This window comes from Leiobunum rupestre, chromosome 2 (assembly GCF_980474605.1).
Source record: "Leiobunum rupestre chromosome 2, qqLeiRupe1.1.hap1, whole genome shotgun sequence".
NCBI lineage: Eukaryota > Metazoa > Arthropoda > Arachnida > Opiliones > Sclerosomatidae > Leiobunum > Leiobunum rupestre.
The window spans coordinates 91,815,250-91,840,612 of NC_143385.1; positions in this window are offsets into that span (position 1 = coordinate 91,815,250).

Below are 25,363 nucleotides of genomic sequence, written 5' to 3' on the forward strand. Positions count from 1 at the left end.
GTATCGTAAGCTTTCTATATCAACGCTCGTTTTATATACACCCTGTCTGTAACTTACTAGCTTTCTTAATTTTTATTACTTTGTATTTTTTCATAATATATTGTTTAGATTCTTTACATTTTTAACAAATGAATTTTTCTGTGGCTGTATATATATTGGTGCACTTGGCACGCGTGCGCCAGACCTGATGAAGTTCCCGAATGGGAAACGAAACTAGTCGTCGTTTTTCTAATAAAAACTTTTAATAATAATAATAATAATAATAATTTTATTGTTGAAATTTTACATTTTGGTCGTATGAGATCATAGGCTAAGTCAGACTTGACTTTTAAGCCGCAGCACAGGCATTATACCGATACAATTGTTTGTTACGAAAAAAGAAAAGAAAAAAAAAGAAAAATACATATTGTTATATCAAAGACAAAGGGTATAGGGTAAAAAAAAAGAGAAAAAAAAGGAAATATATTGTCATTATTTTGACATTAATTCAGACCTACACAATTTAAAGTTTTGAATGAATATTTAAGTTATTTAGTTTTGGATTTTTTAATACAAATTCCCGAGCCATCTTTTTAAACTTGTAAAGATTTGGTAGTTTAGATAAATTCATTAAATTGAAGAGATTAATACCTTTATAGAATATAGATTTTAGTTTGATACTTGTACGACATTGAGTGCTATTTAATAGTCTCTGGTTACGAAAACTGTAGTTAGAGTTCATATTGTATTTAAATACGTTAAAGAGAGGTTGTTTTATGGATTTGTAGATAAATAACAACATATTATAAAAATATATTTCCTCCACCTTCAAGAGGTTTAATTTTTTGAAAATAGGGGTGGTGTGGGACATATATGGGGCATTATCTAAGATTCGAATTGCTTTTTTTGGAGTACAACTAATCGGTTTATATTATAGATAGACGTATTGCCCCACACAAAGGTACAATACGAAAGGTGACTATAAATAAAAGAAAAATACAGTTGACGGATAATATTATAAGTAAATAATTCTTGGTTACGTCTTAACAAATATATACCAAAGGAAATTTTCTTGGATACCGAGTTAATGTGTACATTCCAAGTTAAGTGTTTGTCTATCCATAAACCAAGATACTTGGCTTCCGTCACTTCCTTTAAGTTAGATCCGTCTAAATTTATATTATTAATATTATTATCAGTTGGTTTATTTCTAGTTGTAATAACCATATATACAGTTTTCTCTTTGTTAATTACTAATAAGTTTGTTTTGAACCAATGATTAATATTTAAAATTTTGTTATTTGTTTCCGCGTACAATATATTTAGGTTTTTATTTGAATCAATAAAAAGAGTATCGTCTGCATAAAGGTTTAGATTATTATCGATGTCAAGATACGACAAGTCGTTCAAAAAAAGGTTATCGATCCCTGGGGTAGCCCATCGGATACATATTTTTTAGATGAGTAGTCGGATTTTACTTTAGTTTGAGTTGTCCTCTTTGTTAAGTAGCATTTAAGCCATTCTAAAGGAGCTCCACGTATACCCATCAAATTTAACTTGTATAGAAGTAAGTCATGATTTACTAAATCAAAAGCTTTTTTAAGGTCAATAAACACAGCCATTACATATTTTCCAGCATCAACTGCCTCAACGATTTCAGTGTACACCTTACCCAAAGCAAAATCTACACCACAGTTGTCACGAAATCCGTATTGTTTCTCAGATATGAGTTTAAATTTTTTAACAAAGCTATTTAGTCGTATGTAAAAACATTTATCGAAGATTTTTGCGAAAATAGTAGAGAGATGGGTCTGTAATTAGAGGGTTCAAGAGCATCACCTTTTTTGAAAATAGGGATAATTATTGCATTTTTTAATATAGTTGGGTACCGGCCATTATTGAAGGATAGATTAATAAGAAATAGGAGAGGGCCTAGAATATTGTGAGCAGCTTGTTTAATAATTTTAGGTGAAATGTTATCGAATCCCGGAGCAGAATCATTTTTTAGGTTTTTAATAATATAAATTAATTCAATTTCGTTTATATCTAACAAAAACATCGAATTTGAACTCCTTTTTACATGTCTACATGAAATATTATAATTAATTGCGTTCTGTGAATTGATCGGTGCATTAAAGAAGTCGTTAAAGCAGTTAGAGGAAATGAGAGTACTTTGATTCGGTTTTTTTCTATCTCGACCCATGATTTTATTGATGGTTTTCCAAAGAGCTTTAGTATTTTTTGACTCCAATAACTGTGTTTTATAGAAATTATTTCTAGCGTTTCTAATTATATTATTTAACTTATTTCTATGGTTTTTATACCGTGTCTCATTTTCATTATTAGGATTTAATTTAAAAATTTTATAATATTTATTCTTTAATTTAATCGCTTTTTTAATTTCATCGTTGAACCAGCAGTGCGAGTCTTTTGAAAAAACATTTATGATAGGAAAACATATATTATACAATTCAGTAAATTTACTAAAAAAACAATCAAACGCTGGATCTAGTTCTTTCTGTTGGTACAGCTCGTCCCAACTTACATTTCTTAATAGATTGTTAAATCTATATATATTACTTTTTGTAAAACTCCTTATTTGTAATTTAGATTGAGCGGGAATCGGAGTCTCAATATTTATGTTAATTACTGCGTGATCAGTTATATCCCAATCGCTAATTACATTAACATTACTAATGCTGGAATTATTGGATAAACAAACATCAAGTAAAGAACCAGATATTCTAGTTGGGAGACATACATGTTGCTTTAAGTTAAATGAATTTGTTAGATCAGCGAGTTTTTTTACATCACTGTTGTTTCTTAAAAGATTTATATTGAGATCTCCTAGAATAATTTTTTTACTATCGGCATTCCCCAATTCTGCGATAGATCTTTCGAAAGTTTCCACAAATTCGTCTACTGAGGTGTTGGGGGGTCTATACACGACGCATAAGTATAAATCATTTATTTTTATCGAATATATTTGAACTATGTCACTATTATTGTTAGCTTTTTCAATTGTTTCAACGTTAAAGTTATTTTTTATATAAAAACCAATTCCCCCTTATTGGAGTTTTAAATCCAATGTTAATCAGCAGAGCTACCCTACACTAACTAACTAATGAAACTAGTAAGAAATCATAACGTAGTGATTTAAAAAAACAAACGTTTATTAAGAATGAGTACTTTACAAGATGAACGACATATTAGGACTGACGGTAATAATAAACGCTGTAAGCGAATATATATACACTTAAGGTTAAAAAATAGTAAGATAAGATTAGTGATTAAAAATATATCTTATTTACAATAAACATTTTTTAACCTATTAAAAAAACTAAACGAGAAAAGCCGATAACGCTTTTTATCTTCAACACTCGCCCTCGTTGACGACTTTCTCGTACTGCCGTAAACTGAGATTCTGACGGTGGCGGGTGAAGACTTCTTTAGGTAGTGGCTTAGTGAAAATGTCGGCCAGCTGTTCTTCACTCGGGACGTACATAACGTCGATGACGCCCTCTTCGACCAGTTCACGAATGTAGTACTGACGAATACTGATATGTTTCGTTCGGCGATGGAACTCAGGATTTCTGATGAGTTTAATGGCCCCTGCATTGTCGACTCGGAGCACGGGTACATCATCGTCTACGTTGAGACCCAGGAAAGACTTGATTCGTTCAATCCAGACGACATCTTTCGCCGCTTCAGTGGCAGCTACCAGTTCAGCCTCCGTGGTTGACAAAGCAACAGATTGTTGCTTTCTGCTCGCCCAAGTAACTGGAGTTGAACCAATTAGGCATACGATCCCAGACGTTGAACGTCTTGTTTTCTCACAACCACCGTAATCAGCGTCGCTGTAGGGGATGGTTGTCATGGAATTCTCGGACTTGAATAGGAGACCAAGTGTAGAGGTCCCTCTAAGATATCGAAAGATCCTTTTCACCCAGTTCCAGTCGGCGACTGTGGGGTTGGCCATAGCTTGTGACGCTCGATTAACAGCGTACTCTATATCAGGTCGTGTTCCTGTCGCTGCGTATCTGAGACTTCTTATGGGCCCAGCACGCTCCCACTGCGCCACTACTATGCTGATGATCTAGTCCGAGGCATATAAGGTCGTTGACTCGAAACTCTCCTGACTTTGGTTGGTCGTGTCTGGACTGCTGTTGGGAGTTTTTACTGGTTTGCAGTTCTGCATGTTAAACCTCTCCAGGATTTTTTCGACATAGGCGCTCTGGTGTAGAAATATAGACCCGTCTTTCAACGTATCAATTTTCAGCCCAAGATAGGTTGACGCTCTTCCTGTGATGATTTCAAATTCATCACTGAAGTTGGAAAGGAACTCGTCTACAGCTTCGGTAGTATTTCCAGCAATAAGACCATCATCGACGTAGAGGACGAGAACCAAGAAAATGGCGTTGGTGGACAGCATGTACAGGCATCGGTCTCCATCAGCGTTTTTGAAACCATGGTCACGTAAGGACTTGTCGACTCGTTCATTCCAACACCGTGGGGATTGCTTGAGACCATAAAGACTTGTCCGCTGCCATCGTTGAAACCTTCGGGTTGACGTAGGTATATTTCTTCAGATAGCTTGCCATGCAGAAAAGCCGTCTTCACGTCGAATTGCCGTAGATGAAGTTTTTTCTGGGCGACTAGGCTGAAGAATATTCGTAGAGTCTCGAATCGAGCGACCGGAGCGAAAGTCTCGTCGTAATCGACACCCTCTCGTTGCGTAAAGCCTTTAGCTACGAGTCTAGCTTTGTACTTGATAACTGTACCATCTTCATCATGCTTCGTACGAAAAATCCAACGGTTTCCAATGATTTTTCGACCAAGTGGAGGATCGACCATTTCGTAGACGTTGTGTTTCTTCATTGCTGTAAACTCGTCTGCCATTGCCTCCTGCCATTCTGTGGACTCGTTACTGGAACGTGCTTCGCTAGCAGTCTGTGGTAATGTGTCGCAGATCAGGAAGGCTTTATTTGTTGGATGACAGGTATGGCATAGCTGAACTCTCTTGAGCGTTGAACGATCTCTGAGTACCGGTCCACTCTTCTCAGAGCGGTTGTCTGACATTTCGTCAGAGACTGTTGCCTCATTGCGTCCGGTAGCCACGTCTTCCGACGCTTCGACGGATTTGGTTGTCTCGTCGTTTGAGTAGTCGGCAGCTCTGACATGGTTGGACTTTCCTTAGTGTTGAACGATCTCTAAGGACTGGACCGCTCTTCTCAGGTTGATTGTCCCGGATATTGTCAGGAAGAGACACTGTTGCCTCATTATGTCCGGTAGCCACGTCTTCCGACGCTTCGACGGATTTGGTTGTCTCGTCGTTTGAGTAGTCGGCAGTTCTGGTTGGCATGCCCGATGGTGCATTAGTGGCTCTGGCTGGTCCGTCTTTTGATGAGTTGGTGGCTCTGGTTGGCCGGTTTTCGCAAACGAAATCGTCGGTCAATTGCTCGCCCTGGCTGGAGGACTCCCCAGAGACAGGAATCCAGGAATCAGGAACGCACGTCTCGGGATTGAATTTGACATCTCGAGATCTTAGTACGTCGTCCAGCTCTGGAACATAAACTCGATAACCGTCTGCATTGTCTTCATAGCCAACCAGGAAACCTTTATACGCCTTCCGAGACAGCTTCCTTCGCTTCTCTTTGGGTATGTGGACAAAACACTCAGTGCCAAAGACACGCAGATGCTCGATCGATGGGTTGGTCTTCCCCGTCTCATAACTCAAACGGCGTCTTCCCAGCAATGCATGTAGGTGCTGTTCGGTTCAGGACATAGACGGCCGTGTTCACCGCTTCAGCCCAGAGTTTCGGTGGTAAGTCCGATCTGGAATGCAACATGGCCCTTACAGACTCCATGATCGTACGATTTTCTCGTTCAGCGACCCCGTTCTGTTCGGGCGTGTATGGCATGGACTTGCGGTGATGTAACCCTTCTTGAGACGTCCATTGACGGAACTCTTCGTTGACATATTCAGTTCCATTATCCGTGACCAGCTCTTGTACTGTGTGATTGCGGGTTCGGCAAAAAACAAGGAATTCTTTGAAACAGTTGACGACTTCGGACTTCTTCGTTAGGAAATATACGGCTCGAACACTGGAATACTCGTCTTTGAATAGGAGGTAGTATTTCTTCCCTTTCATGGACGGTGTTGGTGATGGTCCCCAGAGATCTGAATGGATCCTTTCACCTGGTTTCGTAGCCTTCTCCAAACGAGTGCCGAAACTGTGCCTAGTCATCTTGCCGTAGATGCACCCTTCAGAGAGCTTGTCAGACGTCTGATTTAGAACTTCGTATCCGAGTCTCCGTAACGTCGCTGCTACATGCCGTTTATCCTGATGACCCATGCGTTCATGCCAGACTTGGAGATCTGCTTTCCGGTCATTTCTCGGATCTGCTGCGATGTGAGCGGAGCATGATGGCTGCATGACTTTAATATCCAGACGATACAGACTCTCGACCTTGCCAGGTACACAAAGGTTCCTTTTGCCTCCGACAACTTCATAGAGACCGCAAGAATTTGCTGTGACCTTGAACTCCAGATTCTTGTTTCTCTTCATTGCGCTTTTCAGCGAGAAAACATTGCAGGCAAAGTCATGGATGTGCCAGACATTGTGGACTACCTCTTGATAGAGTTTCTTTCCGATCCGGAACTGAATCCTTATGTCTCCTTCACCATCCGCTGTCATCTGCGTCTTGTTTCCAATCTGAAGAGTTGCTGGAGTAGCGAACTTGCGGAAGTTTAGGAACTTTGTGGCGTCGTTCGTGATATGCTGTGTAGCACCCGAGTCAAAGTACCATGCTGCTTCAGACGATGAGCAAGCAACGAGACCATTTGCTGCGATCAGACCCCCGATGCTGGTGCGATTACTTTCGTCAACGCTCGTCCTTCTAGGAGTTTTCCTTTGTCCTCGGCAGTCTTCTGCTATGTGACCAAACTTTCGGCAATTGGTGCATTTTGGCTTACGTCCCATGCCTTTCGTCTCGTTTGATGAGTGACTGCGATGACCTCCGGCATTGCGTTTCGCCATCAGACCAGATGAATCTCTGAACGAGTCACCTTCTCGAGTTGCACGGCCAATCAATAAACGTTCCAACTCTGCGACCGTCTGTTTTTCGGTTGGCAGCGTGTCCCAGAGCATACCGAATTCTCGATACTCATCCTGAGGTAGAGACTCGAAGATGCAGGCAATCAGTATGCAGTCGTCGAATGTTACGTTCTTCTCTGTCTTTGCCGTTGACAAGATATCTGTCCAGAGAGAACACATCTGGGCAATGTGGGTGGCCATATCGACGTCCGGTGACTTCGTAGTTCGCATGAGCTGCGCCAGAAGCTTTCGGAGACGATTTGAAGACTTCTGCTCGAAAATTTCAAGTAGTTTGTCCCACATCTCCTTTGGTGTCTCGCAATTTGTGATCATGTTTTGGACCTTTTTGGATAAGGTTGACCAGATGATAGCCCGGACTGTACTGAATGCCACTCGGTATTTTTTCTTGTTTGAAGTGTATTCAGATCTCTCTGCTGCTGTTGCTCCAGGTACCGGTTCCGTAGGTTCAATCCATTCGCCAGTAAGAATCTCGTATACGTCTCGAACGGTGAGGATGTCGACTATTTGTCGTTTCCAACTCCTCCAGTTCTCCGGACCAGACAGCTTTTCAACGTCTTGGCGAAGTAGGCTATCCATGGTGGCTTTCGGGAACTGTTGACCAGGATACGGATTACTGTGATGGTAACTGGGACCAGGATACCGGATTCAGCAAGCAGTAGACTTGTTCATCAGTGTAGCAGAGTGGCGCAGTGGGAGCGTGCTGGGCCCATAACCTATTGGAGTTTTAAATCCAATGTTAATCAGCAGAGCTACCCTACACTAACTAACTAATGAAACTAGTAAGAAATCATAACGTAGTGATTTAAAAAAACAAACGTTTATTAAGAATGAGTACTTTACAAGATGAACGACATATTAGGACTGACGGTAATAATAAACGCTGTAAGCGAATATATATACACTTAAGGTTAAAAAATAGTAAGATAAGATTAGTGATTAAAAATATATCTTATTTACAATAAACATTTTTTAACCTATTAAAAAAACTAAACGAGAAAAGCCGATAACGCTTTTTATCTTCAACACCCCTCCACCTCTAGTAGTACGACCTTGACCGTAAAAATTGTACCCGTCGAGATGGTCGAAACTTCCATCCTTAAACCATGTTTCGACTAACGCAAAGATGTGCACTTCTTTGTTCAGATTCGTTAGACAGTTAGCAACTAAGTTTGAAAAATTAGCGTTTGCGCTTCTAATGTTATGAGATATTATATTGAGCACTTTTGGCGCTTAAGTTTGAAAAACAACCTTTTATAAATAGGTAACACGAAAAAAGATTAACATTGTACAATTTTGGCTAGTTGGTAGTCGTATTTATAAATTATGTTATCAATTTGAACTGAGTTTGTGTTAATCCATTTAAATTTAGATGGCAGTTTTGTTTTCGCAAAGACTCTTAAATTAAAACGCGCTAGAGACTGAATTTGAGTATAGTCTTGCTCGATATAAATATTTAAACCTTTAAGCTTAACATTGTTTCTTAAAATGTTAATTTTTACATCATATGTTTCAGCTTTGTAAATTATGACCCTTGTTTTGTTTACTTGATAGGGGCCTCTTCTAAAAACTTGGCTAGGTGATATTACAATATTAAGAGACAGTTTATTTGAGAATAAGTCAGCTACTTTGGTAACCAGCGTCTGCCTATCATCATTATCACTGTCTGGAATGCCTTTAATAACTAGATTGTTTCGCCTCATTGATACGTCCAAATTATCAATCAGCATTCGGTTATGTTCCATTTTCGACGCCGTATCTTTACGAAGAGTTGCTAACTCCTGATCTACATTATCTAATCTAAATTTTATTCCAGGTATTTCTTGAACGCTGTTTTCGATACTATCTATGGTAATTTTTGTTTGAGACTGCCACGTTACCATTTTAGCTATTTTATCACCATTTACTATGGAAAGCGTATTAATGTCATCTAATTTTTTATTCAAGATGTCAAAATTTGAGTTAAAGTTATTTTCAATAGTTTTTAACTTAGTTATTATGTCCTCCATACTCGAGGTACCCCCAGAGTGCGATCTCGTTTCAGGCTTTTGAGGTTTCATTTTGTTGCAGGCAGATATCGTACAAAAAATAATTAATAAACATAAAAAAGTACTTTACCTATAACACAGTAAGATAATACGTTAGTTAGGAATCTCGAAGCGTTGCCTACGAAATCTGCCTGCGTTGTAAGGTTCTTGAGTCTTGGTCGGGCGTATTTATAACTTCTTGTTCATCAGTGGATTTTTTAGGCTTGTAGATAACACAGCACATTTAGTTTTGCGACTTTTTTAGCGGTATGGCTCCTAGTTTTTTTCCTTTTTTTTCCAGTTCGCATCTACTTGATTATCGGCGGCCACGGTAGATACACTTTTATAACAACTTAATGGCTTTTCCCGTAGATACGATGTTGATATCTATAACACAGTAAGATAATACGTTAGTTAGGAATCTCGAAGCGTTGCCTACGAAATCTGCCTAAGTGGTTTAAATCTTATTTCCTCATTATTTAATTGTACAAGTGCCGTTTAATTTTTTAATTTTTTAAATTCATTTTAATAAATTTTAAAATATTCAATTCATCTCTTATGTTAAGAAACTTCCACCACCGCTCCCGTTACCACTGCCACTGCGTTTACACAATCTTATTATTATACCAACAGCCTACTAGTTCCCGCCACCACTCTATTTCCCGACTTCCCCCTTATATTCCGCCTTCACCCCGTTCCAACCATTTCTAATTTTCTAATTATTATTATGGCAAAAACATATTCGCCGCATCTCCCGCTCCATTCAAATCTTGATCCGACAGTTCACTTGGTACGTTTCCCACTGCCTCCAATATTTCTCTCAGCACTTCCGCTTTCTTCACGATGATCTCTAATAAGGACCTTAAGTTCACCTTGGCAGCCCCATTTCTGCTCTCAGCCAGAAAAAATTTCGGGTTAAAAGAATTTCGGTAATTTTCGTTGGATGCAGCCAGAGGAAACAATTTTTTAACGCCACCTGATAAAATTAAAAGCAGAAAATTAAACACGTTCCTCAAGATTAAATTTTCCCGCATCTTATAGAAACAACGAATAAGAGCAACTAAAACCATTCCAAATAGGTTAAGAATTATAGCTTTATTTTCACAAAGAGCTCTGGTGAAGCTTAAAATTAGACGCTTATGTAACGAATCGGCCTTATATGTTCCCCAGTAGCACATAGGCGCCGAAATACAGTTGGTTAAGAGCCCATGTGTCGGGTAAGATTCCAAAGTTTGAAGACGGTTAATATTACAATTGGCCGACTGTTCAAATAACTGTCGGCGGTATACTTGTTTCGGGCCTGATTACCGTAATGTTCGAAATCTGAACATAATTTATTTTTTTTTTTTAATTTTGATATAAATATCTTATCGTTGGAGTTCAACGGAAGCCCGATCGTAAAAGATGTCTGCTGAATAGCGACCGCCATGCAATAATTGGTGAAGAATTTCGCTATAAATTGCAATGGACTGCTCACATAAAGGGCACTCTGAATGTATATTAGTTTTACTGATATCGGTAGATTTCCGAGTTAAGCAAGAGTTCCTGCACAGTACTGGTGAGCCCCATGAAGGGCGAAAGTGGTTTACACTCTTAATAACGGGTGTTTTGACGGTTTTTCCTAAAACTCTTGGGTTCTTTGTAGAACTTTAATGAGTTTTTAGTCATCGAAGAGGTTGTTTATACAACCTTAGGGTTTTATTTATATCCTTTGGGTTTAGCAGATAACCTTCGGGTTTTATCTTGGCTACAAAGGGTTTTATTTGAACAGGGTAGGGTTTTTATTATAACATATAGGGTTTTAATTAGACCACGTAGGGTGTTTGTTGACCTCGGAAGGGGGTGTTTGTTGACCAATTATGGGTTTATTCTAGATCTTCAAATATTTAATATTTGAACCTTTGGGTATCTCCACAACTTAATGCTATTTATTGTTGAAGTTTAAAATAGATCTTAATCAAGTTTCCATTTGACCCTTAAAGGGGAATGGTCACCACCCTAAAATTGGTTAAAACCATTTAAATGGATAGAGGACTTCCGAAAATGGTTAAACAAGAATTTCATGTTAATATTTCCAGTATTGGATTTATTATTAACAACGAAATTTCGTGTTTAAATTCCCCCCCACCCGGACTCGAGAATCTCAGAACCGCTTGGTTGAACCTACCCGCAGCGCTATCTCGTGAACGAAATATTATTTTCCTCTGGTTTATCGGAACTGTCGTCTGTTACGACATTCTCCTTGGCTATTTAACCGAGTTATATTCGTAGATTGTAACTTATCGTGTTTTTAAAATACCTTACACGCCGCACTTTCTCAAATTTTTTGCCGCTGTATTGGGTGGTAGATAAAACCAAGGAAAGATATGAGACCAACCTTTGAGGCTACTATAGTGAGTTGCAGGCTAAGAAAGACAAAATATATAGTACAATCGGCGCAAGGATGCCTCAGATCGTTCCCGATCATTCCACCGCGCGAAATTTGAATTTGGCCATTTTACGGTCAAATTCGAATTTTGCTCTTTTTGTCGTCTTTTAGCGCCATCTAGAGACCGAAATTGGAATCTTTATTTTTTAATTTCATAATTGTGGTGGCGAGCAAATTTAAAAGATAAGGCATTCCTACCCAGCAAACACAAACACGTCCTATGGACATCCGATAGACGTCACACTCGGATCTTGCCTTCGTCCGTAGGACATCCCAAAATCCGGCGTTGACGTCGGTTGGACGTTAAAGGACGTCCAAATGTCCGGTTTGTCATAGCCGTAGTACGTCCCAGGGACGAGTTTTCGGACATCCAACGGCGATTACGGCGGTCATCCCCTGGATGTCTTTCTATAAAACCTAGAGATGTCTTTAGGCCTTTAATTTGGTTCAATCATGGCTCAATAGGGATGAAACTAGGACGTTCATTGGATATCGTATTCTGAACAAATAATTTAAAAAGCCAAACTTGATATTAAAATTTTATTCAAAACATTAAAATACAAGATAATGGAAAAAATCCAGCAACAAGTGTACAATTTGATTGTAATAACACGAACTCTGCAAGTATTAGCAGTTAACATATAAATTACAAAACTTATATAGTTATTTAATTTTTATATAACAAAATAAATTTCGAACTAAACAATTAAAAAATTAAATAACCTTCCTTATACAAATGTAAAAAAAACGATAAAATTAATTTTTAAATCAGAAGCAAAATAAAACTAAGCCATTTAATACTATTCCTTAAAAAAAATTAAGACTATCGGATGAAAAACTTACTCTAGAAATTACTGTTTCTCGAAGCTTAATTTTAATATTTATCCAAATCTTACTTTTGGAATTACAATTTAACTATATAAATTATCACAGTATAAAATAAAGCTTTAGGCGAACCGTTCAGTGAGAGTAATGAATAATAAACTTAAAAAGTTAAATTGAAACATGTACAGGTCCAAAATGAACTTTAAAAACAGCGAACCTTCCCTAACATTCGGAGAATTCAACGCAAATCTTACTTTTGGAATTCCAAATCCAATATATAACATATAACAAAATGAAATAAAGCTTTAGACGAACCACTCAGTGAGAGTAATGAATAATAAACTTAAAAAGTTAAATTGAAACATTTACAGGTCCAAAATGAACTTTAAAAACAGCGAACCTTCCCTAACATTCGGAGAATTCAACGCAAATCTTACTTTTGGAATTCCAAATCCAATATATAACATATAACAAAATGAAATAAAGCTTTAGACGAACCACTCAGTGAGAGTAATGAATAATAAACTTAAAAAGTTAAATTGAAACATGTACAGGTCCAAAATGAACTTTAAAAACAGCGAACCTTCCCTAACATTCGGAGAATTCAATGCAAATCTTACTTTTGGAATTACAATTTAACTATATAAATTATCACAGTATAAAATAAAGCTTTAGGCGAACCGTTCAGTGAGAGTAATGAATAATAAACTTAAAAAGTTAAATTGAAACATATACAGGTCCAAAATGAACTTTAAAAACAGCGAACCTTCCATAACATTCGGAGAATTCAATGCAAATCTTACTTTTGGAATTACAATTTAACTATATAAATTATCACAGTATAAAATAAAGCTTTAGGCGAACCGTTCAGTGAGAGTAATGAATAATTAACTTAAAAAGTTAAATTGAAACATGTACAGGTCCAAAATGAACTTTAAAAACAGCGAACCTTCCCTAACATTCGGAGAATTCAACGCAAATCTTACTTTTGGAATTCCAAATCCAATATAAAACATAAAACAAAATGAAATAAAGCTTTAGACGAACCACTCAGTGAGAGTAATGAATAATAAACTTAAAAAGTTAAATTGAAACATGTACAGGTCCAAAATGAACTTTAAAAACAGCGAACCTTCCCTAACATTCGGAGAATTCAATGCAAATCTTACTTTTGGAATTACAATTTAACTATATAAAATATCACCGTATAAAATAAAGCTTTAGGCGAACCGTTCAGTGAGAGTAATGAATAATTAACTTAAAAAGTTAAATTGAAACATGTACAGGTCCAAAATGAACATTAAAAACAGCGAACCTTCCTTAACATTCGAAGAATTACACGCAAATCTTAATTTTGGAATTCCAATTTCAATATACAAAATATAACAAAATGAAATAAAGCTTTAGGCGAACCACTCAGTGAGAGTAATGAATAATAAACGTAAAAAGTTAAATTGAAACATGTACAGGTCCAAAATGAACTTTAAAAACAGCGAACCTTCCCTAACATTCGGAGAATTCAATGCAAATCTTACTTTTGGAATTACAATTTAACTATATAAATTATCACAGTATAAAATAAAGCTTTAGGCGAACCGTTCAGTGAGAGTAATGAATAATTAACTTAAAAAGTTAAATTGAAACATGTACAGGTCCAAAATGAACTTTAAAAACAGCGAACCTTCCCTAACATTCGAAGAATTACACGCAAATCTTACTTTTGGAATTCCAAATTCAATATACAATATATAACAAAATGAAATAAAGCTTTAGGCGAACCACTCAGTGAGAGTAATGAATAATAAACTTAAAAAGTTAAATTGAAACATGTACAGGTCCAAAATGAACTTTAAAAACAGCGAACCTTCCCTAACATTCGGAGAATTCAACGCAAATCTTACTTTTGGAATTACAATTTAACTATATAAATTATCACAGTATAAAATAAAGCTTTAGGCGAACCGTTCAGTGAGAGTAATGAATAATAAACTTAAAAAGTTAAATTGAAACATGTACAGGTCCAAAATGAACTTAAAAACAGCGAACCTTCCCTAACATTCGGAGAATTCAACCCAAATCTTACTTTTGGAATTCCAAATTGAAACATGTACAGGTCCAAAATGAATAGACTTTGATCAAACATATTTTCTTCCTACCTCTGTAAAAGACACATTAAAAAAATCGAGTTAAAATCATTAAACAATTCAAACAGTTTTTTAATAAAATACTTACTCTTATGATATATTATCAGCAATACTAGAGATTACTATGTTATAATCTTTAACGTTTGTGTAGAATGCATTATGTACTCTAGGGTGACCGATTCCAAACTATCGAGTAATGGCGTCGTACAAAAGAAACTACAAACCAGCGTTGCCAACCTGATCGAATAGAACTATCGTACCAACACCTGAAAATTATCGTATTTCAGTCCTATTTATCGTACCGTTCGAACGCTTCAAAAATATCTAGAGGTCTGACTAGCGAGTAGAAAATGGGAGCGGTTTTTCTCTCTCTTTGAGCACTGATGGCGCGATATTCCAAGGCAAAGTGAATCACCGGCAGCGTTGCCATACGTACTATAATTATGGTACAAATACCATAATTTTGCATAATATTATAAATGGTACTATTTTTTTGAGAGCGCACTATAGTTTAATTGTAAACATTTCTAAGAATAAACTTTGATACCAAACCTAAGCCTCAAAACGGGTATTTTTCAACAACGTACAATACAAAAACTCATTCCTTCTGAATTATCGTACAATCGCCAATGTACTACGTTGTAATATCGTACATCCAACTGGATTATCGTACAATTGTCAATATCGTACATCCTACTGAATTATCGTACAATTGTCAATATCGTACGTTGTAATATCGTACATCCTACTGAATTATCGTACAATTGTCGATATCGTACGTTGTGATATCGTACATCGTACGGAAGGTTAAATTATCGTACAAAACGATAATTATCGTACAGGTTGGCAACGCTGCTACAAACTGGGCTACCAGATATTTTAAAAGGACTTTAGCTCGGCCAACTTAGATCAGCTTTTTCGCAGTAATTGGCTGTGATTGTAGAAATAATTCTTCAAATGAAAATAATGGAAATAAAAATTAAGAAAATAATAATATAAAAAAATATAAAAATTAAGAACAGAAAAAATTAATTAAATAATTAAGTAGTTTTGATTTAACACGTAATTTCATTAATTCACGTTAAATAAACTCTTAAATTGAAATAATAATATTTTGTGGTTCATTAATCATTATCAGCTCAAATACAAATACAGGTGAAAAAAATTAAAATTAATTGCTGATAAACGCACCTCTAGGTAGCATTGATGGACGAAACATTTCGGACGAATAGTGGAGATCCATGCGACGTCGATTGGGCTGAATATCGGATGTCACGAAATTGGTTCTACGAGGACTAAAATGGGACGTCTGTTATTCGTCCCGTAGGACGAATTTTGGACGGGACCAAGCTGGGCTCTAAGGACCATGCTGGGACGTCGCAGGGACGATTTGTGTTTGCTGGGCAGTTAGTCCAACGTAAAAAAAATAATTTATGTAACGAAAATAATTCAGACTACCTATTTTTATATCCTCATACACGATCGTCTACCCAATCTAATTATCCAAGACATCACTTTTACGAGCCCTTTATTTTTGGATAAAATATAAAATACTTATGTAAAAAGACATTTGTTCTCAATTAAATAAAACAGAAAGTGCAACGGTTAATAGTAAATGTCTTACAAGTATTTACAAGGACAAAAATATTAAATCCAACAAGTTACCAAAATATCATTTTGCTTTTGACTCTTAGATTTATTTAATCCGAGTTTCACGTTTAAATTTTATTCTTAAAGACCTATTGGTCCTAGTATTTCGTAAGTTTTATCATTACTAAAAAATTGTTAGCGTTTAGCTTTTTAGCCCAATTTTTATTTGGGATGTTTCTACCTTTTCGGTCATTTTACTAAGAGTTTCTTCCAGATTTCCTAAAATTCCAATTAAAATATCGTCTGCTTTTATACTTTTTAGCACGTATTTACTTGTATCTTAGTGGTACTTTGTATTGATATATTTGGGAATCAACTCAAAATAATGTTAAATTTTCCAATTAAAATAAAAAAGAAATATTGTATTATTATAACATATCTGCAAACTGTTAGAAGAAAAATAACTTTTGGCCTTTGAACAATATCAATTTATTATTTTCCTAAACCATTCCCTTTTCATATTCTCGTTAATATTCTTCGCTAATTTACTGAGTCTTAAGTCGGTGTAAAAGTTAATTACTTTAGAACAAAAAAGGTCGAATTATTATTAATGCGGCAAAACTTTAGTTAAAAAAACACAAAAGTATTGGGTCAATTAGTAAAAATTAATTGATTTCCATAATTGGACGCTACAAAAAGAAAACCACGGAATCACTAGCGTAAAAAACATGAAAAAATGCACTTACTCAAATGGGCTTAAAAGAAGCGATATCTGCTCCGATGAATGACGCGCGAATAGACTGCAGGGTTTGACGCCGCAGCAAACTATGTAGAATAAAACCTAGTTCGCGATCAGGTTATCCACCTTATTTCTAACTAGTCAGACAAAGAAGGTTGACAGGCTTTATCAGTTAAAATTTTAAATGAAAACAAAACATTCAATGGACCTGATATTTATTCATAATAGTTAAAGCGTCGTGCCAGGCCGTTGAACGATTAAAGCTGTTTAAGCTCGACACTGTAGGACCATTCCTTGCGGCTATTGAAGCTAACCTCAAAGGGTTTACTAAAGTGTAATTTAGCAACAATCATGTCAGAACCCATTGTCAGAATCGGTATTTGACCAGAGATGTCTCTATAGAGTTTGGTGTGGCTATTTTCCTAATCTTTAGCCTTCCATAAACCATTTGGGTTAAGCCTATAGGCAGAACTGCCGCTTCCTCTATATATAAGTGCAGGGGAAGAATATTCAGGAGAATTTCAAGATACGCGCTTGGGGCTGTACTCATAGCTCCTGTGATGCCAACGCAAGCCAGCCTTTGTAAAGTACGCAGTTCAGACTGCTCGATCTTAGGTTTGACCCTTGGCATAAGACAGGATGGGTCTGATTACCAAAGTATACAACCAGTATACAACCCTAAGACTAAGACCCCAGATTAACTGACTGTAATTCTAATACGCCATTAAAGCATTCTGCGCTTCTTGACAATGTGGTCAAGGTGCGGCTTCCATGTTAATTTGCTATCTAGAAGAACACCGAGGTACTTCACCTCAGTGCTTTCCACAAGATTAATTCCAAATAAGGAAATATCATTCAAGGACCCCGGAATCCTTTTACGAGTAAAGGGAACTCCAGCGATATATTCATTGAGGGCGAGTGTTGAAGAAAAAGAGCAATGAAGATATTTTATATCAACGATATCTTATCTTTCCGTTGTCTCCTTTAGAGATAATATTTCGATCGTAAATAAAACCACCTGTCATTTGACTAAGGTGTGTCATATAGCTTCTGCAGTTCTTGCAGTAATGTCGCTACAGTAATAATCTAGTAATATTCGTTAATTGTATATAGTTTGTAAATAATCTTTAAATGCCATCATTAATAAATCACTAGTTAATTATTTAAAACGTCGTTCAGTTGGTTAACTCCTAAACCCTCAGGCCGCTATGCCCTGCGTGCGCTTTTTAAACTTCAACAGTGTCGCCCAGCAGGGAGGACATCACTTTCCGGTCAGTTAACATATATTTGATCCAAAGGCACAACGTGTCATTTATAGCAAATCGCTTAGCAGCCTTCATTATGACTGCACTTGGGACTTTATCAAAGGGCCCCTCAATATCAAAACTACCACTAACGCTATTTTCTTGGATTCGATTGCCATTTTCCAGGCAACTGCCAATACCATGAAGGGAAGTCACAGTAGACCTACAATTCTGATAAGCATATTAAGCGACAGACAGGGGATTGCTACTAATAACCTCTCCCCTGATATAGCTGTCCACCAACTTTTCCAGAATCTGTAGGAAAAATGAGGTGAGACTAATTGGCCTAAATGCCTTAGCCTCAAGGTAATTTGACTTACCAAGCTTAGGTATGAATATGACCCGCGAGAGTTTCCAAGTGCTAGGTATATGCCAAAGGGCGATACAAGCCTTATAGATTCTCAATAATAAGGGACCGAGGTTGTCAATACCCTCCTGTAGGAGGATGGGCATTACCCCATCCGGACCCAGGGACTTATAGGGTTTAAAGGACTTTATTCGCCTCCGCCCAATCTTCCCTTTTAGTACGCTTGATTCTTAAAGGGAGAGGGTCAGTATCACAGCTGTTCGTGAAACTTGAATCCGGAATGTGTACATCTAACATGTGTGTTAGAGTGTCCTTTCCGGATGTGGAAAAACTGCCATCTTTCAACCTAATGGTGTCTAGATGTTTAATATTTTCATGTGCCATAATTTTCATTAGCTTGGCCGTGCTGCGAACATCAGATATGCTCTCACAGAAGTTCCTCCACGAAGCTTTTTTAGCATCGCGGATGGCCTTATGGTAGGAAGTGAGGCTGCTTTTATAAGCATTACAGTCACCTCCCCTCTTTGCTCTTTTAAAGAGCATACGAGTTTCTTTGCACAGACCGCCAATCTCGTTAGACCACCAAGGAACTAACCTTGGCCGGTTGACAGTCTTCGCGGGACAATTGCGGTGATAGGAGTCGATAATGGCATGTTGCATGCGATCAACAGCAAAATCGAAATCCAACACCGATGAGAGCCTCAGTTTGTCATCCATTTGGAACATACCAAGGTCATATTTGTAACCGGACTAGTTTCTGTTCCTGGGGTTATGAATGGTGGTACCAGCCCGAATGGGTTTGACTGATATGTTAAAGCAAATGTGTCTGCGATCCGAGACAGACGGTTCATTAGACATATGCCAGTTCATAATTTCTTCTGCGACATTCTCTGTACACAGAGTAAGATCAATAACCTCACTTCTGTTTGCTTTAACAAAAGTTGGTTCATTGTTCCGGTTTAAAACCTGTAGTACTCCACTAAGTCATTACCTCGTTGGTTGTAGTTTGAGCTACCCCAAATATTATGGTGAGCATTGGCATCACAACCTATGACCAGCCTATTCCCCAAACCCTCACAATGGCTTACCAGACTAATCAGCCCCTGCGGGGGAGGCGGAAGAGCATCATCATAAGGAAGGCATGCCAAGGCTACTGTTAACTCACCGCTTCCATCTGTAGATGAAACAATGAGTTTTACAGTAGAAATATCCCTAGGGGTGTATGCTGAGAGTGGAAGGGCATGAATGTCCTTGCGTATCAGCACACAGTCTCTTGATTTTTTCAGATTTATAATCAAAGAATACATTACCTGCACTATGGAGACCTAGTATCTTGCCATTGGCTGTCCACGGTTCCTGAATGAGCGCTACATCGAAGCCCTCCTTTGCAATAGCCATAACCGAATCTCCATCGGTTCCGTTTACAACCTTCAAACACTGCGTATTTAGCGCGTTGTTGTGGGTCCTGAGTCTACGAAGGAAGACAGTAATCAGACCCATCCTGTCTTATGCCAAGGGTCAAACCTAAGATCGAGCAGTCTGAACTGCGTACTTTACAAAGGCTGGCTTGCGTTGGCATCACAGGAGCTATGAGAACAGCCCCAAGCGCTTATCTTGAAATTATCCTGAATATTCTTCCCCTGCACTTATATATAGAGGAAGTAGCAGTTTTGGGTGCCTATAGGCTTAACCAAAATGGTTTATGGAAGGCTAATGATTGGGAAAATAGCCACACCAAACTCTATAGAGACATCTCTGGTCAAATACCGATTCTGACAATGGGTTCTGACATGATGGTTGCTAAATTACACTTTAGTAAACCCTTTGAGGTTAGCTTCAATAGCAGCAAGGAATGGTCCTACAGTACCCTCGGTACCAGAGGGAAGGTTGTCTGGTTTACCGATGGGTCCAAGCATTTCTTCAAAACTGGTTCTTAGCTGCCTACATCTCCTAGATGCTCTTGGGACATACACAAGATTTTTGACTGTTGGGTCTCTGGCTATAAGGGGTATCAGGGCAATGGGAATGCTGACGCCTTGGCTAGGGAGGGTGCAAGGTCTGAACTAATTTGACCGGAACCTGCAATCCCTATTTCCCCGGGTTTGACGACTGACTTAGTTTACAAGCATATGGCAGGTCGCCAAATCAAGCTTTGGCTTGAGATGAGTGGTCAAAGGCAGGCCAAAGAGTTCACTCTAGGCCCGTCTCGGAAGAGGTCTAGAGAGTTTCTAACTCTCTCTAAGACCAACATTAGGGTGGTCACTGGCATACTTACAGGCCATTGCCAACTCAACATACACTTAAGTGTATAAATCATGGGGATTTCTAAGCGCGAAGTGGTCAACCGAACTCCTAAAAGAAAGGCGCCTTTGGAATGGGGAATAAAGTGTCGAGCTTAAACAGCTTTAATCGTTCAACGGCCTGGATCGACGATATAACTAAATTATGAATAAATGTCACGTCCATTGAAATATTTCGTTTCAATTGATAATTTCGAACTGATAACGCCTGTCAACCTTTTTTGCCTGCCTAGTTTGAAATAAGGTGGATAACCTGATCGCGAACTAGGTTTTACTCTACATGGTTTGCCGCGGCGTCAAACCCTGCAGTCTATTCGCGCGTCATTCATCGGATCATATCTCGCTTCTTTTAAGCCCATTTGAGTAAGTTTTTTCATGTTTTTGTACGCTAGGGATTCCGTGGTTTTCTTTTTGTAGCGTTTAATTATGGAAATCAATTAATTTTTACTAATTGACCCAATACTTATGTGTTTTTTTAACTAAATTTTTTCCGCATTAATAGGAATTCGACCTTTTTTGTACTAAAGTAATAAACTTTTACACCGACTTAAGACTCAGTTAATTAGCGAAGAATATTAACGATAATATGAAAAGGGAATGCTTTAGGAAAATACTAAATTGATATTGTTCAAAGGCCAAAAGTTATTTTTATTCTAACAGTTTGGAGATATGTTAGAATAATACAATATTTCTTTTTCTTTTAATTGGAAAATTTAACATTATTTTGAGTTGATTCCCAATAATTTAAATGTATAAATACAAAGTACCACTAAGATACACGTAAATACGTGCTAAAAAAGTATATAAGCAGACGATATTTGCAAAAATTCGTAAGTTTGAATTGAAATTTTAGGAAATCTGGAAAAAAGTCTTAGTAAAATGACCGAAAAGGTAGAAACGTCCCAAATGAAAATTGGCCTAAAAAGCTAAACGCTAACAATTTTTAAGTAATGATAAAACTTACGAAATACTTGGACCAATAGGACTTTAGGAATAAAATTTAAACGCGAAACTCGGATTAAATAAATCTTAGAGTCAAAAGCAAATTGATATTTTGGTAACTTGTTGGATTTAATATTTTTGTCCTTGTAAATACTTGAAAGACATTTGAAATTAACCGTTATACTTTCTGTTTTATTTAATTGAGAACAAATGTCTTTTTACAAAAGTATTTTATATTTTATCTAAAATCAAGGGCTCGTAAAAATGATGTCTTGGATAATTGGAAGGGTTGGGTAGACGATCGTGTATGAGGATATAAATATAGGTGAACTATTATATACACTTCTAATTAGTCTGAATTATTTTCGTTACATTAATTATTATTTTTTTACGTTGGTTTAACTATAAATTGAATGGTTCGTCATTAAGCCAACATTTCCCACTATACGATTCAAAAAGTGCTATTGGTCCTTATTGACGGCTTTTGTGTATTATAATTATAATATTATGTGATTATTAAAGCAAGATTTATTGGGGTTCATTCCAAATATTGTACAAACATTAAATAATACAAAATTTAAATCCAATATGCGGGGTGCTTTTAAAGGTATAAAGACAACGCTCTTAACATGATCCGTCGCTTGCGTTTACGAGGATCTTCCGGAGCTTTACCATTTTTTGCGTCAATGCTTTAAAGTCTCAACTCATCTTACCTACGGCGAATCTCTAAATTCTTCTGAGCGCGGTGTCCAGCAACGGGAGCAATTAGGTCCCGCCCTTTTTTGTCTCCTTGTAAAGAAAGTGTCTTTCCGTATGACATCGGAGTTAAATATCTGGTACCTGGATATGACTTCTCCCTCGGTGATAACCCTGATGTCGTCCTGCGCGACCTATGTCTACTTCGAGATATTTCATATGACATAGGCCTTAAGCTAAACCTATCCCTGTGCGAGCTCCATTTTCTCAATCCCGGCTGCTTTGATGAAAAGAACTACACAAATATGTTTGACCCAGCGGCCCCAGGAATTAAAATCACCCCTTGTTCTGAGTATGTCCTCCTGGGTGCGCCCCTCTCTGACGAAGCAATTGCTTCTTGTCTCGCGAGTAAAACTGAAGCTTTGAAGATAATGTCTCGGAATCTCCATAATGTATCAACACATCACGGTTTCTTCCTTTAAAAAAGCTCTTTGGCCATACCAAAGCTGTCCCACCTCGTGCGAAGCGCTCCTGTTTGGCAGTGTAAAGACGGTCTCCTGTCTGTCGATGAGTGTCTCCGGATGGCGCTCCAGGATGTCACAAATACTTTGATGGATGAGGCCCCCTGGATACAGTCGTCGCTTCCCGTTGCGAAGGGTGGGCTTGGAATCCGACAAGCTGCTAAGCTTGCCTTCCCGGCTCTCCTCTCATCACAATCCAGCGTCACCGAGCTGATTCGACAAATCTTACCAACCCACATAACTGACCCTCGTGATTTGGTTTTTTACGATGCTCTTAATCTATGGTAACGCCTTACAGAGTCGACCTTACATTCACCCGATCATTGGCGTCACCAGAGCGTGTGGGAAGGTCCAATTACCGACAACTCCATCAACTCCATCTCTGCCTTGGCATCGAGTGAACGTGATAAAGCAAGGCTACTCTCTGTAAGCTCTTAAGAGTCTGGCGCTTGGTTAAACGCACTCCCATCACCGTCCTTGGGCACTCATTTAACCAACGACTCTTTCCGCATCGCAGTCGGTATTCGGTTGGGCGCGCGGATCTGCGTTCACACATTTGCAACCGCGGAAGCCAGGTGGATTCCCTCGGCACTCGCAGGCTCAGTTGGCAAAAGAGCACTGGTCGTCTTTCCCGTCACGGTTCCGTGAACGACACTATAAAGCGAGCGCCAGTTTCCGCGGGTTTTCCATCTATTCTCGAGCCCCCAGACCTATCGCGGGACGACGGGAAACGTCCGGATGGGATGTCTTTGGTCCCTTGGTCTGGCGGTATGTCGCTAGTTTGGGACTTCACACGCACAGACCCCCTCGCGCCTTCGTATTTGGTGGCTTCTTCTACAGCCCATCTCTGGGCCACTACCCAGGCTGAAGTGAAGAAAAGGTCGAAGTACGCTGGACTCGAGAATCGGTACACTTTTAAAGCGGTGGACGTTGAAACTCTCGGCTCATTCGGTCACGAAGGTTTAGATTTAGCGGGGCAATGCGGCATCGATTTCAAACAACTTTCCTCCAAGGGCTTCCCTAGAGGATAACCTCTATTCTTTGCAAATTTTGTAAATATTTGCGAAATAAAATCTATATAAACGTAAATTTTATATCATAATTATTTACATAATAAAAACCACCTGTGGGTAAATCCATGTCAAATCACCCGATATCAAGAAAGGTTCCCACGGCACCAGTTTCGATTTCGTTAAAACTTTAACCACTTATTGTATAGACCTTTTGAGCATGAAAGCCAAATTTTAAGCTCTGAAATCGAAGTATTTTTGAAGATACGATTTTTTTAAATAACCTTGCCAAGTACAATTTTGTCATTTTTGATCATTGATACCTAAAGATCGGTTCATATCACGTAGGTGTAATTTTTTATAACGATTTTACTGGTGGTAAAGATAACTAAGTAATCATTATGAGGTTCGAACATAGGGTCGTTAATTTTATAAAAATCAGCGAATGTGCCATAATAAATCGCAAAACAGGTAAACAGACCAACTTCGTCGGTCTTTAAGACATCGAAATAATTTTTTAAAAATTCATTTATTGACCTATATAGGATGAAATTAAGCCGGGGAATACAAAAAAGGAACAAGAATTACTCGCGGAACTATAATTTGGGAGTTATAGGGGTTCAAATTTAACGTTTTTATCAAAATCGGGAAATCATGGTAGTGAATAGTCGCGGTTTTGGCAATGTCAGATACTGAAACACAAAATAATTTTGATACCATCTGAAAGTTCAGATTTTATTATATTAAATATGAAATTTTCATTTTGTGTTTCCAAGTCGTTCAAGGTCAAACGTTAAGGGCAAAACGAACCCGATTTTTAAAACTTAAAACTGAGCACTCCACGTCAACCAGGACCATACCACTAAAGTCACCGAATTTGATTAAATTTTTTGGGCAGGTGTAGTTATGGGTAAAACTAACATCTGTACTGCGAAAGTTCCGAAATAAGATTATTTGGAAGTTATATGATAATATAACTGTTTTGCGATTTTCCGAAAATCCGTTGCACCCAAAGAATTAATAGCTATAACTTCATTAAGAATTTATGTTTTATAATTAAATTTAAATCAAGGAATACCTCTGCGTATTGTTCCATACCAGAGTGACTGAGAAAAATCAATAATGCCCACCTGCAAAAACCGAACCGTACTGGTAAGGTGGAAGGCAGAATAAGGGCACTTGGACCTAGGACTGCGAAGAGAGAGTCCGGCGAAATTTATTAACAATAAAATATTTTTGGAAATTAGTAAAAACCGTTATCTTCATTTTAGTTTGTTTTGGAAGATAGCAACCCTAAACAGATTTTTCAGTCATTTTGTTTAGGAAAAATTAGCTCTCCCAGTTTGAGATATTAGAAAAATTAGTACCCGTTATTCTTCAGCCATCTCAAACATAATACTTTTTTTAAACCAAGTACTTTTGTAAACGAGTCATTA